This window comes from Sciurus carolinensis, chromosome 10 (genome assembly GCF_902686445.1).
Source record: "Sciurus carolinensis chromosome 10, mSciCar1.2, whole genome shotgun sequence".
Taxonomy (NCBI): Eukaryota; Metazoa; Chordata; class Mammalia; order Rodentia; family Sciuridae; genus Sciurus; species Sciurus carolinensis.
The window spans coordinates 92,636,709-92,655,140 of NC_062222.1; the positions used below are offsets into that span (position 1 = coordinate 92,636,709).

Consider the following 18,432-nt stretch of genomic DNA (forward strand, 5'->3'; position numbering starts at 1 on the left):
ACTATAGTTTTATTATGCATGTCAACTGTGCAATTTTTTTCTCACCACACCCAAAAACATACTAAATAGTACTTCACTGTAATTCCTAATGTTCTTATATATATATATATAAATATATATTCATAACACCATATTTTAAGGAGAGAAGCTTATTCAGGATAAAGGTCTCTGAGCTCATACCCCATCCTCTGTCATAGTATTTCTTTCCAACAATGATACATTTTCTTAAAATTGTCACTTTTAAAATAAGCACTTTTCTTCAAATCCTGATAATAGTTGAGTTAGAGGAAAATGAGCTTTGGGCAAAGAGGAAGACTATGTCTACCCTGAAATAGTAAGCATATAAACTGTGCTTTACAGCCCAAATGTATTATGTATATATGCCTACAGAACGCAGGTATTAGAAATAAGTAATAAAGGCATTTCTAGCACTTTTATCTGACAGTGCCAGTAAAGTACTCAGGCTTCCATTTGTACCTCACAAATTGCTAGATAATCATTCCTTTCAGAATAAGTCAGAGATAAAAAAGTTAGTATGATGTACATGAAGTTACCTGACAGAATGATTCCAAATGGAAGGCCATGAAGACTGAAAGCAACACATATGAAATGTAATGTCAATCTTGCAAGAAGACTCGAAGGAAAAAAAAAATGGTGCTGGCTTGAACCAGTGTTCCACTCCCTTTTTCTACGTGAAACAAGGGAAACAGCAACAATTTTTCCTATTTAACTCATATATTATGACCAAACCTCACAGCAGTGCATTATACTACATCAACTTATTTTTCTCACAGTCCTTTGAAATAGATATAAACAGCCCTAGGATCTAAGAAGCAAACCCTAGATTAGGAAATGACCCAAAGCCCAAAGCCCCACAGTTGTTACATGGCTGTCTCAAGGCTTAGGCTCAGGTCTATCTGTCCATAAAGCCCAGTTTCAGATCACTGTCTTGTGACCTAATCAACTAATTAGAGTTCAGGCTATTAATTTTTAAACTCATACATGACATTTCTCATGCAATGTTTCATCTGACATATTACACATACCAGCTTTAAGAAAAATCAAACCTCATTTAAATAATCAGGTACTTCAGGTTATGAAAAGACTTAAAGCAGTCTCAGATATCAATGAATTGTATTTCCGTAGAGATACAATATAAGACATCTAATCAAAAAGTCATGGCAGTTTCATAAATACCATCAAAAAGACATAATGAAGAACAACAAAGAATAAAACTCAAGGCAAAAAATGAAATATAGAAATTATTAATGAAAAGCATAAAAACTAAAATTTCTGAGGAGTTCTTAAACAACAGTCTTTTTTTCCCTGTATTTGTCACTCAGATATCAGACCACTGTAGTATTAAGAGATAAATATACTACTATCTTTTCAAGTATCATAAGAATAGAAATCTCTTCAAATGACATCAATAATGAGGATGTACAAATAAATCACTTTGACCAGAATAAAAGATCTTTGTTGTTTGAACCCTCTCAACTAAATTCAATGTCCAACATCTGACTTTGTGAGTTTTATGTAGCATTTAAAAGAGAAACATATTTTTAAATTTTTGTCATATTACAGGACTCCAGAGAATGGATATACCTTTTGAGGTAAAAAATAAATCTGATGAAACAATTGGGTACAGCATTATAGTTACAACCATATATTATATGGGTTGATCTATAAAAAACAGCGAGACATTCAGATGAGATCACTTAACCAATGATCACCATCTCACTTGTTCCCCTAGGACTTTATCACTTACAGCACATTAGAGGTGAAAGAGATATTATTTACTGCAGACCCCTTTCTTATACCAATGAGTAGAGGTCAGAAAGAGGGAAGCTCTACCTACACTACCCAGCTGAGAAGCTGTATAGCCAAGGCTGGAATTTTCCACCTAACTGGTATTTCTACCCCACCTCTTTATGCCTTCCCTCTTAGTTATGTCTGCACAGAAAGCCAACATGATCTTTTAAAAAATAAAAATCAGATTTTCTTATTGCCATGCGTAAAACCTTTAATGATTTCCCACTGCTCCTAAGATAAATTTCAAAATACTTAGAACTTAAACATTATAACTCTGGACTCTAACTCCCCCAACTCAGTTTCAACCCATTTGTATCTCATTATGTGACATCATTGGGGAACTCAGTTGAGATCTGACTCTGCTAATAAACTCTCATAACAACCTGAACTTGTCCTTCATAGCACTTAACCACAATGAATGTCAGACACATTGCTCAATACCTCTTCATTTCTGTGATTTTGAAATTGCTAAAGTTAGAGGTCCTTATGTTATGTTCCACATCCCCAGCACCCTGCAGACATCTGGTGTGAATGAATATATAATAAATGGTATAACTAATGAGTTAATAAGGCTAGTCTTTGGGGAGCTACAGAAAACAAAAGAACAATTTAGAAGCCCACTTAGGAGAAGATATCAACTTTAACAACAGAAGAATGAAAATTAACACAAATAATAAAAGCTATCGCTTGTTCTGCATATACCTATATCTAGACAATGTGCTAAATGTTTTATGTGTATTATCTCATTTAGTTTTCACAGGATAGTTATTACTTTTATCCCTTTTTTAATACATGAGGAAATGGAAGACTGGAGACGTTAAGTAACTTTTCCAGTGCCACCAGAGGAAGATCTGAAATCATGCTTTTCCAATATCTAAAATTCCGCTCCTTCTACTTTTTCCGTTTCATTCTCATTCAGAGATATTATTATTATTGTTGCTGTATTTTACATTTCTCTACATACATTTTCATTTTCAGTAAAGATCATCTGACTAATCTAGAACTAAATACAATTTAATGCTTATAGTTTATAATTTGTAATAATTTTATATTAATAAATTCAGCCATGTGAGGAAAAAAGGAAAACACTGAGTATTCGATAGTCAGTGTGTACACTTCTGCAACTGAAAAAATGCTAAAATTTCCTTGATATAAGATAATTGTTCTGTGGGCCCAAAACTCTGGATCTAAAATTCATTTAATATGTAAATAGAAGGAAAGAATGTGGCTATCAGAGACTAGGTCAAATGCTAAAATGATATATTGTGGACAAGAGTATTACTATCTTAATAGAGAAGTATAGAGAAATATCTGAGAGAACTTATCAGAGTCCTTAACATTTTATAGAATGAAAAGTATCTTCATTTTGTCAGTTGCTCTTTAAATCATCACAAAAGAATGTCTCACCTATTTTACTTTTTAAAAATGTGCTATTAGCACATGCAACACTGTGCTTTAGCTCTTCAAGAAGGATGAAATGTGAACATTCTTAGAAAATCAACTATACTTACTCAGTTGAAGGTTTCTGAAAATGGAACTTGCAAGTAGATGTATTCTATTCTAATGAGCTTTACCATATTACTTTATTTTACTTTATATTCTGGATGTTTTAGGGAGAAAGAAACACACCCCCATCCTTCCTCCTATTAACACATGAAAAACAGCTTGAGAAGCTGCATGTGTAATTTGATACAGCTCTGTATTGCCAATGTCATGCCTGGCATCATAAGTGAGATTTCTGAAGTGCAAGCAGAGAAATACCTTAATAGAAGGTAGCTACAAACCTGCCATGTGACTTTGGGCAAATCACTTCAACTCTTCATAACTAAATTTTCTTTTTTTAAGGAAATTAGAATGTGGAAAACTACATCTTTTCATATCCCTTCTACCCTTCTATTAATCCACATGCATGTACAGGGCAATTTTGAATGGCACTTAAATTTATCTTGCAACAGTAACTTCAAAAGTGCTTTCGTGTTTCTTGTAAGTTCATAACGCACATTTCGTGCAGTTACACAATCATTTATTTATCAAGCATAAACTTGGCCACAAAATGTGCTCTGGTGCACATTTAAAAAATATATACATAATGAAAGTACAGTAAGTTGCCACTGTGACTGCGGGAAATATATGTCTTTATGGCTGGAAGCAGAAGTCACAAGGATGTCATTTAAAGTAGAACATTTAGTCCCCCTGACCAAAGAATGAATTTAAAAAAAATCAAATTCAGAACATTCTGCATTGCTGGAAAAAAAAAAAATCATCATTCACTTGCTGCTTTTCTCTTCAGTCTTACTTAAGCACTACTAAAACCCCCATATTATATAGCTTTCATTCTCTAATTGAGTCTACACCTAGCAAAACTTGTGTTCATATTTCCTAATTGAAGACACAATGTTCTGCTTCATTACTTTTCTTTAGACCTCTTTCTTCTTTAATAGACAAACTTCATTTACTTCATATACTTTTACTGATCATTTATTCCTACTTTTAATACTTAAATTTTAAAAGAGTAACCAAACCATCAATTTTCTTGTTCCATAAGAGGTTTTCTTTCCCAAAGAGAGCATTGTTAAGTTGACCCTTCAGATGAACTGAAGAGATAAGCGGTCCATTCAAAACAAAGAAACTAAGAGATTTTTATGGGAGGACAAAAAGTATAATAATTCATCATAATTAAGTTTTATTATATGGTTTTGTTTTACTATTATATTAAATTCAAAAGTATGAATATTAATATCCAGTAAATTTCCATTTTTATTATTGATTATTATACTGATCTCAGTTTTTATACATTGGTACACATATAACTCAGCAACTGCTAAAAATTGCAAAAAAATAAAAAATAAAAATAAGCATACTACTTTACATAACAAAAAGTTAATAACTACTAACTTACACTTAACTGAGAGCAATTCCAAAGAAATTTCAAAATGTTCAAAGAACCAATTAGGCAAAGAGCAATGATGCATCTGGTTCACTGAAACCAAGTAGTAAAATTCAAACAGAAATTATTACTCTTTAACCAAGTGATTGTATTTCAAGGAATCTGTGCTGCAGAAATAACTGGAGAGTTGACCAAGCTTCAACACTCATATATTCACTGTGACATCATTTATTCTAGTAAAAAATGACAACCCACATGAATAAGTAAACGTTTAAATAAATCTTATTGTATCTATACTATGAAACATTTTACAATATTAAAAATGATGCTTTCAAAAAACTAATTGCACTGAGAAATTGGAATTATATAAATCATATATATAGCTAGTCTCAATCCCATTAAAACACACATATATACACACACAGACACACAATACAGATGTGGATAATCAAAGTAAATATATAACTATGAAAAGAACTCTGAATTTTATACTATTCCAATATATTACAATATATTGAGCGATATGTTTTAACTTTATATATCTCTATATGTCACCAGTGCTTCAATGTGAGAATGCACTCTCATCAGGAAATATAATGTAAATAGCATCTTCAGAATGTACAATCAGCTACACTGGGAAGAATGAACAGGAATGAGAATCCAGCCATTATGGGGACTCAAGTAGAATCAAAGAACATAAATGATACACATTGAGAGAGTAGAAAAAATTCATTCCAGAATAACATCTATCAAGCTAAGAGAGAATAGCAGGGGGAAAATAACACAGCAGGATTACTAAAACAAAGCATATGGACTAGCATACTGTCCTCTGACACTGACACTGGGTCCCTCATACAGATTGTTCATTCATTTGTAATAAAGCAGGTTAATTTCTCATTTATAAACCTAATGTTTTCTTTCATACCCCATTACTTTTGTTGTTATTGTTGCTGCCCTGTCTCAATGTTCCTTAAATTCAAGGAAGAAAACACACATGCACACCACTGCTATCTCACTATCATCTATTATTCAAGAAAGGTCTCACTGAATGAATGTCTGCTCAGAGGCTTTAAGCAAATTTCATTTCTGAACACTACCGTCTGCAGCCCAGCATGCTATTTCACCAAGATAAGATCACACATTTAATCAAATGCACCAAAAAAAAGAAATACTCACAAAGTTTGCTTAATAACGTCAAATCATAAAAATACAATGTTGACAGCATACTAATTTTTAGTGCTCTTTCTTCTCTGAGGATTTGCAAGAATAAAGAAGGTCACTGTACATGGAACCTCTTCTAATTAAGGTTTCTACTAACCTTTAAAAAGTCCCCCATAATATCTTCATATGTTACTACTTACATTGAATTGTACTTAAAATGAAAATGAAAATTCAACAGAACTTTCCAATTTTAATAAAGAAAAGTAAAAAGCATCAAATTTAGGAGAATTCTACACTCAGATAATATCTCTGAATCCCCACCTTACCTCATCTGGTCAAATCTCAGCATTAAACACTACCCAGACACTGTATAATAACAGATCCATGGTAGATGACTGTCATCCAAAAAATATTACTATTGGCATACTGAAGTATAGTTTCTCTGGATTCATTAGGAAACTATAAAGTAATCTATGCTCAATTATTTAAAATATCCAATTCGATGTACTTTTGAATATTCTGCCTTTCAAAAGAAGGTTTACTTGAATAAAAATATATTACCAACTGAAACATGACATAACGAATACACTAGCAAATGTAAAATAATGAATGCCTCTGAAGAATACATATCTGTAAACCTCTGGGGTTTTTTTTCCTGATCTTACTTGTATTTGCACTTATTTTATGTTGCATTTATTCCCGTGCCATGAGTTTTCTTTTTTGTTTTGTTTTGTTTTCTTCAATTTCTTCTGGGAAAACATTTTCTTCTGTGTAATCTGTACTTTCAGTTTAGAAACAATGTGTTCCTTTTCAGTAAGGACTATGTTAATGGGGCTAGCAGAGTTCATATGTGAGTTATTCATCCATGCCAATGAGGAAGTTCTGTTCTCATGGATGTATTCAATGCCTAGATAACATTTAAACCTGTAAGATCAACATTATTTTCTGAATTTTTAAGCATATACTGGAAAAATCCAACACTCTTAGTGCCAACAAACCGGAGTCCAGCTCCCCTAATCAGTATAGTCCAAGATCAATTCCACCATTATAGGACAGAAAAACACATACTGCTTTTGTAAAGCGACATCTTTCTGAAACTTGATGACTTCCATGTACACAAAATCTACATGATTTGGTCAGTTTCATGGATGACTTAGCTGTTTTTTGAAATAAACCTGAAGATTTGAACCCCTTTATTTGCATTTCTGTTGGCTATTCTGGGTATGATGAGTAGGGAGCCATTTTCCAAGACCATTCAATCCACTGACAGGAAACAAGTAAACTCATTTTGAAAGGTTTACTAACCAATTCTACAAAGGCCAGATTTGTCTTGATTAACAAAGGGTCACTATAATGTACATTCAGATAGTACTGGTGCCTCTTCCTTTCACTATGGACAACATCCTTCTCTTCATTGAACCATTTCTTCTCAAGATAACTCCCTTCACAGGAGAACTGCAACACCCTTATTGGCTGCAGTATGGTGGTGATACAGTTTCAGTATTCCTCACCCAAAATGCTTGGGACCAGAAGTGTTTTGGATATCAGATTTTGGGAATTTGGGAATACCTGCATATATCTAATGAAGTATTTGGGGGATGGGACTCAAGTTCATTCATGTTCCATAGACACCTTATACACTCTGCCTGAAGGTAATTTTACACAATATTTTTAGAATACCTGCATTTCAACTGCAACACAAGGTCAGGTGAGGAATTTTCTACTTGTGGCTTCATGTTGGTACTCAAAAAATTTGGATATCAGAGCATTTCAGATTTGGGATTCCAGATTAGAGATGCTCAAAAATGTAGCAGACTAATGAAAAGCTGAGTATCTAGTTCAGACTGTAGTAAAAGGGAAAGATTCCAATTGTCAGAGAGAAGAAAAGCAGTAGATGGGTAGAGACATAAAACAGCAGAAGCCTAGTGGTATTTGAGGAGCTAAATTTTTCTGATGCCCAGGTAAACATCCATCCTTCCCCAAGGTCTTTAGGTAAAATCACAATAACCTCCCAAGAAATTAATAATGTCAGCCTTAAGCTAAGTGGAGGTATCTTATAATTCAAAGAAAAATAATATGCCATTCTACTCAATCTTATAAGTTGAATTTTAATACATATGACAATTAAGATACTATCATAAAATCTGTCATTTCAGAATGACTATAAAATACTTATCTGTGATGCATAAAAATTGCTTAAGATGAAAGTGAAATTTAACTGAAATTGTCTAAAAAAGACCATATATTATTTTAAAAGAAAATGACTGCCTCAGTACATCCTCCAAAGTCAACTACAGTTAATAATATGATTAAAACTCACTGACAACTTCAACTGAATATTTAAAGCTGAGATAAAGAAGAAATGCAATAGATATACACATGCCTTGTGTTAACACAAAACTATTTCTCAATAGGTTCTTTGTCTACTCCTTGAATTCATGATCAGTATTCTGAGTCAAGGTTCAAAAAACCATCAGCCATTGACAAATCAAGAACACTGAAAATTAAAGAAAAAAATGGTAATATAAACCAGTTGAGCTCTTCCTTTCTTGCCAAAAAGAAAATCTCATACAAAAAGATGACCATCAATCAGAACCATTTCCTCTTATCCAAAAGTATTTATTTGGAAGAGCTTTGAGGAAAAGAAGGGGAGGGAGGGTAACAAACCAAAACAAAACAAAACAGGAGACTGTTGAGAAACCTCTTACAGGGTCAGCTGTCAATGGAATGCATTTTAGTATTCAAGTTACCCACCCAAGCAGAACATCAAAAACTGGGCTTGAGTCTCTCCCCTATTCTCACAGGCTCAGGCTACTGTTAGCCACCGGGGCTGTCCTGAATAGTAACACGCTCTGCCTCTGCAGGACACAGAAACACCAACAGGAGCTGATCAAACACAAGGGGGTGTCACTTCTTACTTGGCTTTTCATTTTCTTAAGTCATACTTTCAAACATTTAAGTCTGGTACAATTTAGCAAGTCAGATGTCTAATGCACAGTTTATTTCTTCATTCATTTTCACCATTTATGTTGTACCCTTCTTTTTCATATAAATGTGCTGTATGATTATAGGTAAAAATCACACATTTTAAAAACTTCTCTCATGGCAGGTGTCACTGAAATACAGATGTTAATTCTAAAACCTGGACTTATTTATGAGTATGAGACTTTTGATTCTTTTAGTCTTTAAAACAATTTGGGGATCTCATTTTTAAGGGTTCCTTTGCATTTATAGCAATCTTATGAGGCCTTGTACTTTGGCATTATAAGTCTTTTAAAAGTATGGAAATCTGTGATACAAATCTTGAGGTTTATGATGACTTTATTTCACTACATTATAAAAATATTTGATGCCCTTAATGCTTAGAGAGCTGTTGACATGTGTGAAAAGATCATCAGCTCTTTAATTTAAAATGTCTTAAATTAAATTGTTACTTTCATCTTATACCTGACATAAAGTCAACCTTCAAGCACAGTGTTTAGTGGATGCCAAAAATATTTTTTTCTATCAGGATTATGAGTTCTGGTGGGTATTTAGTAGCTGACCAGACTACTTTATTTAAGAGGAAGAGTTCAGAAATGGATAGTAAAAGGTTAAAAAAAAGCAGAGAGGGAGAGACAAATAAAAGACATGAAACCTTTTTCAACAGCTTAAGAAAATGTTATTGATTTCTGTAGCTCATCAAGAACTCCTCAATTAAGAAAATGATATTTGGTTTAGATAAATTTTCTTAAGGATGTACTCAAGGACATTTCTAATAATACTATGATAAATAATAACAGGTACCATGCATTAAATGCTCACTCTACCAGGTAAATTTTTATCTACTTATTCTTCTCTACAAACTGGCAATCTGGTTATTATTATCTCTATCTATTTCATAGATAAAGGTAGAGCTAGAAAACTGTGCACTGGAAACTGTATTCAAGTGTCTCCAAACCAAAGGTCATTTCTGAAAAATAATTAAGAACAGTTGCCAGCTACACTTATCTATGGAGTATAGTTTAGTTTCTACAATACTATGACAGATTGCTGAGGGTGACAGGTTTGCTATAATACCAATTTCTTAGTAACAATTCAGAAATTACAATATGACATGGGATACAGGCAAAAACCATAGATGGCTTATAATGGAAAGTTTTCAAATGTAGTTGTCAAAGTGCCTGACTGAGATGTATTACAGTTCTCCAGTTAAACTTTAGCATCAAGTAAAGGTGATCTATATGTGGATCTTCTTTCACAAGTTAGATATATCACTATTCACAAACAGACTGAACTACAGTGTATAATTACCCCAAGGATCCTTTTCACTGAAAATGGCCTGTTGTGGTGCTTAGATAGTGATTAACAGATTAAGCTTGCAGTGAGTCATCTTGATATCACTTCAGAAAAGTGATTTCCTCCCTAATAATTCCCAAGATACATAAATATTCAATTAGGGTCTTTGAAATCTATTTTTAATTGGCCATTTACACTTGCTATCCAATGTCAAACTTAGCTAAAACTAACAAAGGTGTTTTACTAATTCTTCCTATAAAAAATGTCAATAACTTCTCATAAGTTTTAAATTGCAAGAGAAAAACAGAGCCAAGATTATTTTTATAAAAAACTTTTAAATTTAGTAACATTATAAGGCATACTCTAAAGTAATGAAGTGATTAAAGTTTCCTAGGACCCTGATGAGATCTGATGATGATGATGATGATGATGACGATGACAGCAGAAATGATTATATCTTACTATTACGTGTCAGGAACTGTTTTAAGTGCTTCGCATATATTTACTCATTAAATTTTCACAATAATCTGTGAATCTGGTAACTGTTAAACTCATTAAAATATATCAGGAAATTGAGGCACATGAGATCCAGTATCTTGCCCAAAACCAAATAGCTTCTCAAAGCAAGGAAAATGCACTAAGTCCCTTTCTTTTCACCTCTACACCATTCTGCCATTCTGGATACACCTGCTGCACTCAGCAGTCATGCTTAAAACCTACATCTTTCACTAAAAGGGATTCAAAAAACTAAAAGCAAGTTTTTTACATTAAAATTTTAGGAAACAGAATAATGAAAATGCCAAATAATTAATTAGTAAAATATCCAAACTGTCTGTTCTTTTTTAAAGCTTGAACAGTCACTTGTTTTCTCATCCTATATGACTCCTTGTATGGGTGACACATGTGAACAAATTGACCTTGGAAGTTAATTTGGACAGTTCTCAATGGTTTTGGTGCAGGATTCTCTTACACGTCGAAAGTGACTTCTGATTAAGTTATATATTACAGTACTTATGTACTAACGAACTGGGAACATTTTAAAACACAAGACTACGCAAGCACACGTACCATATGTCAGCAGAGCAATGATGTCAACACACATCATATGCCTTCTGGAAAACTTCACTGTACACTTGTTAAAAAATTAGTGCCAGGCATGGTGGGCTAGGCCTGTAATCCCAGGGACTCAGGAAACTGAGGCAGGAGTCACAACCTTAGCCACCTCATTAGCAACTTAATGAGACTTTGTCTCAAAACATGAAAAGGGACTGGGGATGTGGCTCAGTGCTTAAGTGTCCTTGGGTTCAATCCCCAGTACCTGGAAAAAAAGAAGAAGAAGAAGTGTGGTAGGTAAATAATGTCTAAGACTTGTAAAGAAAAGGTTTTCCTCTTTGCACACCCTTGAAAGGATTCCAGAGACCCACAGAATTCCTCAAAGCACACTTTGAGAATCCTTACATAAGAGCATTGTCAGCCCCTCAAAAATAATTACATACAAAGTTCTACAAGACAGAAATATTCAGTTGGGTGATTTATTTTTCCACCCCAAAGGTGGTTTTCAAAATAACAGGATTAATATGAAGAGTATTACATTTAAGTTCTGGAATATTATGGAATAAATTTTAACTTCATCTCTGTAATTACTCTTATAAAGGCATTCACTAATATTAAAAGTAGGTTCTAAAGTGTCCATAAGGCATAAGCAAGGCATGGTTTAATCAGATTTATAGATCCTGGGGTATGGCTCAGTGGTAGAGACTTGCTAGCATGCCAGAGGCAAATGGTTTAATCCCAGCACTACCAAAACCAGCCCATGCTCTTTAACAAAAAAAAAAAAAAAAAATCATACATATATATATATATATATATATATAGAGAGAGAGAGAGAGAGAGAGAGAGAGAGAGGTTCTGTTATACTGATTCTATACAAAAAGAACTCAACCCTTTCACTCATCCCCAAAAACAAATGGAGAAGTTAATTAGTTTGGAGTAAGACAATTAATTTTCTTTTTTATGCTTTGTATTTGTGAACCAATGAGCACATTCACAATTCTAAGAGGAAAAAAAAATTACACCTGGTTACTTATGCATCAGTAGAGTTAATTTTATTCATACTCAGACTAGGGTAATACATTAGAGGTTTTTTGGGGGAAACCTGCACATCCCAGAAATCACAAATGCTTTCCAGGAGTACACTCACACTACTTTCCCAAATATCAACTAACATCAATATCAAAGTGACAATGAATGAAAAATCTGAATTTTTCTCTGCATTGATCAACAACTCCCTACCCTCCCTTGACATACATACTAATACAGTGAAAGTCAGAGAGATAACAAAGGAAATACCAGGAAGTCCCTGCACACATTCAACTCTTCTACTTCTTTTATTGTAAAATAGGGTAATTTTAAAGAAATGTATTTACATGAAAGAAAACTACATAAATGCAATAGTAATTTAAGTGTACATATAAACTTGAGAGCAAACAAATGCTGAGTTACAATATAATCTGTCTTTAGGGTACCTCCCTAAATGATCAAATACATGTTTTGAATATAATGCAAATCTGAAATAATTAAGGCAAAACAGTCATTTGCAAGAGTTGAGGAAGGATCAGGATCTTCTCTCTTTAAATTCTGACTGCTCTCACAGTTCACATCATACTAAATTAAAACAGTGCAGCATTTCTCAAAAAACCCATGTTTGATCCTAAATACAAAAGAATCTCAATCAGTTTTTTGCTGATTTCTGATCCAAACACCCACTTTTAATAGTAACCATCACTTCTACTTGGCAGCACTTTTCCAAGAGAGTTTCAACCAAAGCTGAAAGTGGTCTGAATCAAATTGTAAAAAAACAATTCAGTTATGTGTTATATTATTTAATTAACTTCAATCTTGTCATTTTGTAATCTTTTATAATCTACTATTTATGATTTCCTTGGCTACAACTTACAAAAAGGAATCAAAGGTAAATCAAGTCCATAAAAAAATTTGCCTATCCTAATTACTAGAAACAATAGCAGGCACAGCACCTGGAGCCAGTAAGTTCCAAACTTGCTATTTTTCCCTGTGCAAAGAAATATTTAAATTGTAAGACACAAGAAGAACATTATAAAGAAAATCATTTCTGAAAAACCTTTCATTCATATTTTTGAGCAGGACTGTGAATCTGAAAAATAATCACACCAAGCAACCTAAACTGAGACATCAAAAGCATCAGACAAATCACATGCTGGCTTATCATTCTTCTGGTCAGGGATGCCTGATGCAGCCTAATGTCTCTACCTAAGAAAAATTAAGTAGTTCACATAACCTTTGTACTAATCATTCCTCCTACCCAGAGTTTTAGAAATAGTTCAATCAACCATATACTCCAGTGGAGCAGGTTACTGAATACTTAGTGATAAAGAAGTGCCATGGAATGGCATTCAAACACTGACACATTCACCTTCAGCTAAAGACAGCACAATAAACTGACAGACACTGTTCTAATGACATCAGGACCTGTGGAATGTATGACTGCTAGGAAACACATGCTGCTAGGAAACAAAGAACAGATCTGATCAAATCTTCTAATGGAAGGACTGGGGATCATTGTGATGAGATCTTCCAAAATGGGAGAAAAAGTATTCTTAAATCCTTGGAAATATTTACAAGTATAAAGACTGTAACACACACACCCTAGAAATGAAACATATATATGATACTAGATTTTTATTAGTTAAAACTCTCTAAATTTTCTATTAGGGGGTTGACCACTAACAATAACTCCTATAAAAATATAAATCAAAATCAGGTATCGTGATTCAGTATTTTTCTTCGGCAACTTAAGTTTTTTCAAGAAGTCAGTATCTTAAAAAAAAAATCCAAAAATTAGTGTACCTAAAAACAAAGTACCCATTATACAGTGCTATACTTGCAAAACCAAATAGGACACAGCCATTTGCAACAAGCACCAAAGCAGTCTGGGATAATACAGAAATAAGGAATTTAATGTGATTTAATTACTAAAATTTAAAAGTAGTTATCATTGCAAAAGTAACTGTTGATAAATTGTTTATCTTTTACATTCTTTACCCTTTCTTTAGTTACGAAAAAATAAGGAAGAAGATTAAGAAAGATTGGATGAAACAAAGCTGACGATATTTCAACACAAATATCCTCCTAACTCCTACACAAATTATCTGGTACCCTCTTTTGGTGATACTATAAAAGAACTGGCAATTTTATTAACAATCCACATAAAGATAAACTGGATGCCAGAACTCTAAATAATTTGGAACACAGACTGAAAAATATATTAGGGAAATCTAAGCTCTGGTATCTCATTGGGAGATACAGGAGAATCTTCAAATGTAAAATCACTAAAGTGTTTCTCTGCAAATTCTAAGATGACATTCTTTAACTAGGATGGTAGCCCATGTGACACTAAAATTAGCAGACCGCCTATTTACTTCGGAGCAAAACACAGAAGGTAATTTTTCCTCCTGCCAGAGTCTATGCAGTCTCATTTCCCCAGCAGCTGGCTGAAAGGATGTAAAATCAGAGGTGCAAAAAGGCTTATACTTCCTAATGAGTAATCCACCCAGTAAAGTAAACACAACAGACACCAGGTTCAGCTCTAAAGGAGATTGTGGATGCTTACACTGTTGTTTACAATGTTCTCTAACTACCGCAGGCAAGGATCACATGGAACACAGGGAGGAGATACCCCGGAGGTGGTTCGTACGCCGAGTTCACCCAACTGCTGAATCGCTAGCCATAAAAAAAGGCAACGCATGTTTCTATCGGTGGGAGGAAAGTAGCCAGAGCATTCAAAGGACCTGGGGTTATGCTGGTTTGACTTGATGACTTCAGTCTGCTACAGGGATGACTACTCTATGAGGTCCTCACCAGGGCCAATCTAGGGTGCGTCGAGGGCTGCACCAGCGGCTCTCACGCGTCCCACGCATCTCGCTGAGCTGCGCCTCTCCGGGGAAGAGAGAACACACTGAGAGGCTTCCTCGTAATCCTACAGGGCCCCCTTGACTCCCCAAACCAGATTTTCCAGTTAAGCTGATCCCAGGCGATTTCGATAAGCAAGCTCTACTCAAGTAGCATCAGCTCCCCCATCCCAGCACATACCTCCCTGACATCCTCCGGGCGCAGGAACGCGCACACCCAGACACGCAAACGCCGACCCCACTGCCAACTAACCCTGGTAGAGGAGGTCGTTCCCCATCCCTACAAACACACACACCTAAAACTGCTGGGGGCCTGGCACATTCAGCCTGCAAGCTCCGACGTGGGACCACAGGATGGGTCGCGGCGGCACCAACGCTCGGTTGCAGCCCAGACTTCCCTTCTCCGGGGAGAAAAGCGCCAGGGTGCCTGCCTTCCTACCTGTAACCCGCGTCCCCAGGGCTCTACTCACCCCACCCGCGAGCCGCAGCCGCCCTGATTCATTGACCACCAACCGCTGCCTAGTGCCCACTACCAGTACACCTCAGTCCCCGGTCCCCCGCAAAAGTGGCAGCTTTCTCCAGTCATAAACGCCTAACAAAGCCTGGGCACGCAGATCTAAACCAAACTGCCGTGAAGGGGACAAAACAGGCGGGGTGTGGGTAGGCAGCGCGGCTCCAAACTCTGGGGCGCGACCTGGGCAATCTCAGCCACCTTGGATGCTCCAAGATAGGCGTCGAGGGAATACCGCACAAGGTACACCAACCCGCATTCTCCATCACCTCAGAGCCCATCCTCTCACCCGGTCCCTGTCCGTCCTCCAGCACGCTCCTGCCTTGAGTGGCAAGAGCTCCAGTCCAGTGGAGAAAAGGCGCCCCCTCGGCTGCTTTTAGCCCCTACCAGGGGAAGACACTGGGGTGAGAGGAGAGGGAAAATTCCCGAGGTGGAAACCGTTTCTATTCCCCAGCGTGTGCGACAGCGAATGCGCCGGGTCTCCTCTCGCGTTCATCCTGCTCAACCGCCAAATCGCCCAATGGCTGGAAAAACCTCGAACCCGTGCCAGACCTGAGCGCCCACCAGCCAGGAGGCTCCCTTCCCGCCCCGCATCACGATCGGATGAGTGTGTGTGAGAGGGCGAGTGTGTGAAGGCGAGTGTGTGAGTGGAAGGGTGAGTGTGCGTGAACCCCGCACCCCCTCAGTTGCCCTCCCGGAGGAAGCCACCGCCTGCGCCAGACCAGGACGACCACTATTAAGAAGAGTGCGAAGAATAAATTACCTTCTGTAACCGCCGGTCCCTGAGATCGTCCCATCAGTTGCTCAACAACCTGCAGCGGGGTGCAGTTTCCACAATCCAGCCATTGAGCCCGGGGCGAAGGATGGACTGGCCCCGGCGAAGACACCCCCACCACAGGCGGCAAAAAATGGTAAAGCACAGAGGAGGCAGCAGGAGGGTGGAGACCCCAGTCAAGGAAACAACAACAAAAGTCTCTCTTCCCTTTCTTGTGCTACACAGCCATGGAGAAAGAGAAAGGGGGAAAGCCAAATGCTTGTCGTCCTTTACGTTTCCTCTTCACACACCCCAAGGGGCCAAAAGCGGAGCAAAGAGAAAGGAGGGTTCAAATGTCTCTCCCAGTTCACAGTTGCACAACTTCGGAGTCAGGCTCAGTCTCCAGCGGCAGTCCAGGAACCCAAGTGGCAGCTATTAACATGCGGCAGTCATAGCTGGAGCTGCTTCTCTTCTTGCTGCTGCTGCTGCCGCCGCCGCCACCGCCGCCGCCGCCGCCGCCGCTTAAGAAAAGACGCTGCTGAGGAGACCAAAAATCTTCCACCATCCCCCCAGCCGATCTTTATATCCAGTTCTCCCACCCCACCCCCCTTCTCTTTCTTTTTCTTCTTCTTCCTCGTCCTCCTCTCTCCGCCTCGGAGCGGGAGTGATGGAATAGGTAGGGGGAGCCGCGAGGGCCAGGGGTGGCTTCTCCGCCAAACCCTCCTCCTCTTCTTCCTCCTCCTCCCCCCAAGGTTCTCTCCCAGCCGAGGGTCCGCTCTCGCGCCCGCAACCTGTGCTGAGAGCTGGAGCGAGAGCCACGCAAACTCCTTCCCGGGTGCACCGCGGGGACGCGCGGGCAGAGCGGGTGCCCTGCCGCCTAGGGCTGCGTCCCGGGGGCTGGCGAGCCCCGAGCCCGGGAGGTGGCTGATTAGCTCGCCGGTCGGGCCGGGCAGCTGCGGGCATGTGGGAGCTTCATCGCGCGGCCCGGGCTCCGCGCCGCCGCCGCCGCTTCGGTTCTTTCTCTTCTTCGACTCCCAAAAGCGAGCGAGGCTCTGGCGCTCTCCAGACAAGCACACTCACACGCGCACACACGAGCGAGCTTCTGCCAAAGCAAACCGTGCAACCCGCGCGCGCGCACACCCGAAGAAAGAGGACAGAGGCGAAAAGAGAAGAAAGAAAGGGGAGGGGGGCGAGTCACTGGCGGCAGCAGCGGCAGCAGCTGCGGGAGCCGAGGCAACAAGCAGTCCGGGAAATGCCGACAGCGGCGGCGGCAGTGGAGGCGCCCACCCGGACCAGCCGCAGCATCTGCATCCCCGCTCCTGAACTGGAGCTAGAGGGCAGGCGAGCAATCGAAGCGGCGACGCGCTGAAAACCGGTCGGAGCGCGGGTGCGCCGGAGCCTTGCAGCTTGCGCGCGGCGGACTCTGCCGGGGCCCGAGCCGAGGCCAGAATGAACCATCCGCGGGCGGGCGAGCGAGCAGCAGAGCTCCCAGAACCCCGGAGGGGGGCTCGAGCCCGGGGAAGGGGGTGGCCGACAAAACCCGGATCTGGAGTGCCTGCGGGCTCCACCTAGCAGCTCGGCAGACGCTTGGAGGTGGAAAGGAGAGGGCTGCTACCAGAGGCTTCTTTTTCAGGGTTTGTCAGACAAAGGGTACCTCTCTCTCGACTGGGAGGCACGCTTTCTCTCTCTCTTTCTCTCTCTCTCTCTCTCTCTCTCTCCCTCTCTCTCTCTCTCTCTCTCTCTCCCTCTCTCCCTCTCTCCCTCTCTCCCTCCCTCTCTCCTTCCCTCTCTCCCTCTCTCCCTTTCTCTCCCACTCCCCGCTCTTTTCCCCCTCTCTCCTCCACCTCCCCCTACCTCTCCTTTCCTTTCTCCCTCCCTCTCTTCTCTTCCCACTCTTTTCTAGGTGAATTAACGATATCAGGTTGAGTCCTACCAATGTTTTTTTTTTTTCCCCCGTGCAGATTATTCCGTATTTACATTGTGCAGGTACCAAGTCCTAAAGCATTTTCTGCCTTTGGTGCATTTTATGTTCCTTAAACTTACCTCAGCCTGCAAGTTCATTACAGAGTTTAAAGTATATTTG

The 18,432-nt window shown here is 38.6% G+C and overlaps 1 protein-coding gene across 16 annotated transcripts in view; it reads right to left on the reverse strand.

Annotated features, from left to right (window-relative positions):
• The window catches only part of Adgrl3 (adhesion G protein-coupled receptor L3), a 776,587-nt gene extending 758,576 nt beyond the window's left edge, over positions 1-18,011 (reverse strand). For 4 of the 16 annotated variants that reach the window (XM_047566091.1, XM_047566085.1, XM_047566087.1 and 1 more), the window contains exon 1: positions 16,359-18,006. The gene's annotated coding sequence lies outside the window, so the exon portion shown is untranslated. Of the gene's footprint in view, positions 1-16,358 lie in introns of all 16 variants that reach the window. The other 12 variants (XM_047566090.1, XM_047566088.1, XM_047566089.1 and 9 more) reach the window with 6 other exon arrangements.
• Positions 18,012-18,432: the final 421 nt, after the last annotated feature.